This window comes from Rhagoletis pomonella, unplaced genomic scaffold, assembly GCF_013731165.1.
Source record: "Rhagoletis pomonella isolate Grant_MI unplaced genomic scaffold, Rhpom_1.0 Rhpom_scaffold_00014, whole genome shotgun sequence".
Lineage (NCBI taxonomy): Eukaryota > Metazoa > Arthropoda > Insecta > Diptera > Tephritidae > Rhagoletis > Rhagoletis pomonella.
Genome location: NW_023458568.1, coordinates 2,717,454 through 2,721,819, shown reverse-complemented (window position 1 = coordinate 2,721,819; position 4,366 = coordinate 2,717,454).

Sequence of the window (4,366 nt, the reverse complement as noted above, 5' to 3'; positions counted from 1 at the left end):
TGCGGAAGCCCCTCTTCTCCGGCAACACAGAAGGATAATTCTACTTCTTCTTCTTCTTAATTGGCGCTGTAACCGCCTAAGCGATTTTGGCCGAGTCCAAAACAGCACGCCAGTCATTTCTCTTCTGTGCTAACTGACGCCAATTGAAAATGCCAAGTGAAGCCAAGTCCTTCTCCACCTGGTCTTTCCAACGCAGAGGAGGCCTTCCTCTTCCTCTGTTACCAGCATCGCGGCCCGCGTTGAATATTTTCAGAGCAGGAGCGTTTCTGTCCATCCGAACGACATGGCCAAGCCAGCGGAGCAGCTGAATTTTAATTCGCTGCACTATGTCTATATCGTTGTAAAGCTCATACAGCTCATCGTTAAATCGTCTGCGATATTCGCCATCACCAACGTGTAAAGGTCCGTAAATCTTTCGCAGAATCTTTCTCTCGAAAACTCCAAGAGCCGCCTCATCAGATGCTTTCATTGTCCATGCCTCCGCGCCATACACCAGCACAGGCATGATGAGAGACTTATAGAGTGTGATCTTTGTACGACGAGAGAGGACTTTACTTCTCAATTGCCTACTCAGCCCAAAGTAGCACTTGTTGCAAGAGTGATTCTCCGTTGGATTTCAAGGCTGACATTATTATTGGTGTTAATGCTGGTTCCCAAATAAACGAAGTCGTCTACTTTTTCAAACTTGTAACTGTCAACAGTGACGTGGGTGCCAAGACGCGTATGCTCTGACTGTTTGTGTGATGACAGGAGATACTTCGTTTTGTCCTCGTTCACCACCAGACCCATTCGCTTTGCTTCTCTATCCAATCCCGAGAAGGCAGAACAGACGTAGCCCTTGTTTTTACCGATAATATCGATGTCGTCGGCATACGCCAGCAATTGTACGCTCTTATGCCTGAGCGGTTCAGTTCTGCGGCTCTTATTATCTTCTCCAACATAAGATTAAAGAAATCACACGAAAGGGAGTCCCCTTGTCTGAAACCTCGTTTGGTATCAAACGGCTCGGAGAGGTCCTTCCCTATTCTGACGGAGCTGGTGGTATTGCTCAACGTCATTTTACACAGCCGTATTAGTTTCGCGGGGATACCAAATTCAGACATCGCGGCATAAAGGCAACTTCTCTTCGTGCTGTCGAAAGCGGCTTTGAAATCGACAAATAGATGGTGTGTGTCGATCCTATTCTCGCGGGTCTTTTCCAAGATTTGGCGTATTGTGAATACCTGATCTATGGTGGATTTTCCAGGCCTAAAGCCACACTGATAAGGTCCAATCAGCTCGTTGACGGTGGGCTTCAGTCTTTCGCACAATACGCTCGATAAGACCTTGTAACCTATGCTTAGAAGGCTAATTCCGCGGTAGTTGGCGCGTATGGCGGGGTCGCCTTTCTTGTGGATTGGGCAGAGCACACTTAAATTCCAGTCGTCGGGCATGCGTTCATCTGACCATATTCTGCATACGAGCTGATGCATGCACCTCATCAGCTCCTCGCCACCGTACTTGAATAGCTCGGCTGACAGGCCGTCAGCTCCAGCAGCTTTGTTGTTTTTCAGCCGCGTAATCGCTATACGTACCTCGTCATAGTCAGGCGGTGGGACAGCTACTCCATCATCATCGACTGGGGACTCGGGTTCGTCTTCCTCACTACTTTCAGCGCTGCTACCATTCAGTAGGTTATAAAAGTGTTCCCTCCACAATTTCAGTATATTCTGGACATCGGTCACTAGGTCGCCATTGTTGTTCTTACAGGAGTTCGCCCCGGTCTTTAAACCTTCCGTAAGTCGCCTAACCCTCTGGTAGAATTTTCTGGCGTTCTTCCCGTCGGCCAGCATCTCAACTCACGTATTTCGGCCTCTCTCTTCTTATTGCGGCAAATATGTCTCGCTTCCTCGCGTGCGCTGGGTTTGGGTCCCGCCACGTTAAAACCCCGCCCAATGAAAATAAAATAAATCTACTTAGTAAGGGTTATAATCCCTAAGCGCGGCCGAAGGCAGAGGCAAGCGCAGCAGGTGGTTTGAAGTGCATGTTTTCAATGGCTTGGAAGAAGCTGTTATTGCATTAACTGGATTGAGAACCAGAGCTTCAGGCATAGGAGAAGTTATGGCTTGTGGTTCCACAATTCAACCAGAAGCTGACATAGATGCACCCATGGTTACTATGCCCGACAGCTTCGCATACCTTTGTGAATCCATTGCCATAGCGCCCTCTTACTCTGCTGCTATAATTGCAAATGCATCAGAATCCATAATTTTCCTCAAAATATGTAAAATTAGCCAATTTTACAATAAAATAGCACATGATGAGTGTTTTTTCCTTTTTAATTCCTTTCCACTTTGTTTTCCTTCATTCTGCTATCTTCGAAAAACAACTGATAGCTGGCAATGCTGCCAGCAAGGGTTGCAGCATGTGGATTTTTTGTTTTTCGTAGCGTAGCTACGAACTACGAATTACGAAAATTCGGGTTCTAGAATAAGGGGGAAAATCTCTGAAAATTTACAACTTATGTGAATAAACAATTACTTGTATGGAAACTAACAAGCTTATATGAGTTAATAAAATAAGTGCTTGTATGAAAATTAATGAAATTATATGAGTTAATAAGACAACTAACTTATATGAAAATTTGGAAACTTATATGAGTTAATAAAATTGATACTTATATGAAAATTAATGAAATTATATGAGTTGATAAATCTAATACTTATATGAAAAAGCTATATTTTGTACGGGTTTATATAATTATTAGTCGTTTAAAAACTGTAACAGAATCGAAATTGTATGGGAAAAAATATGAAAATGATATATATGAAATTTCAGCAAAATAATGCATGCAAGAAACTTGAGATATTTACTGATGGTTTTAGCGACCTTTCTACTTATAATTTAGTATTTTGCCGGCTCGAGGTCAATTTTAAAAATTTTTAAGGAAAACACAAGTTTTTTTTTGTGTTTGTTTCCGATATATTTCGATTACGCTTCGGTAACCGTCCTCAGGGCAACTATTGACAAACATGTAAAACATAAAATATACGTAAATACAAATTCAAAACAATAATTAAAAACAAAATGCATACGTACATTAATTTTCACGTCCGCACTGTTTGACGTGGAGTTTGGCACTGTCGATTTGTTTGTAAGCAAGCGTCTGTACAAGTGAGCGCAGTTTTCAGTGTCCGTTTTGTAGTTCAGTCTTATGTTTGCCGGTGTGTTTATTTTATGTAACGTTTCTAAGGTAAAGCGCTTCAGCACATTATTAAAAAGATCTAAATCGCAATTCCGTAAACATAGATCAGAAAATCTTACAATATTTAAATCAGTAACTTATGTCCCTTATCTGTCAGAACGCCTGGCTAAATCAGACAATAATAAAAGAAAAATAGCCCACAAACCTCCAAAAAACATTAAAAACATATTTAATAAAACGAAGTCAGAAATACCCGAATTGGAAAAAAGTAATCTTACTAATATTATAAATGTGAAAGTTTGTATGTTTGGATGTGTGGGAAATCATCACGCGGAAACGACTGAACGGATTTGTATGAAATTTGGTACGCAGATAGTTTATGGGCCAGATTGGTTAATAGGCTACTCTTTTAAGAGTTGCCGCCTGTTAAAAAAGTTTAATTTATTTAATATGCGGGAACGACTGAATGGATTTGCATGAAAATTTGCACACAGATAGCTTATGACCTAGGTTGGAAAATAGGCTACTTTTCTTAAGAGTTGCCACCTGTTAAAAAAGTTTCATTAAATTAATACGCGGAAACGACTGAATGGATTTGCATGAAATTTTGCAAGCGGATAGCTTATGACCTACAGTGGAAAATAGGCGAATTTTTTGGAAGAGTTGCCACCTGTTAAAAAAATTTAATTGAAGTAATACGCGGAAACGGCTAAACGGATTTGCATGAAATTTTGCACACAGATAGCTTATGACCTAGGTTAGAAAGTAGGCTACTTTTTTAAGAGTTGCCGTCTGTTAGAAATGTTTAATTTAATCAATACGCGGAAATGAGTGCACTGATTTGCATGGAAGTTTTCACACAGATAGCTTATGAGCTAGGTTGAAAAATAGGCTACTTTTATAAAAGTTACCACCTGCTAAAAAAGTTTAATTAAATTAATACGCGGAAAAGTCTGAACGGATTTGCATGAAATTTTGCAAGCAGATAGCTTATGACATACAGTGGAAAATAGGCTAATTTTTTGGAAGGGTTGCCACCTGTTAAAAAGTTTTAATTAAATTAATACGCGGAAACGACTGAACAGATTTGCATGACATTTCGCACAGAGATAGGTTATGACCTATGTTGGAAAACAGGTTACTATTTTAAGAGTTATCACGTATTAGGAAAGTTTAATTAAA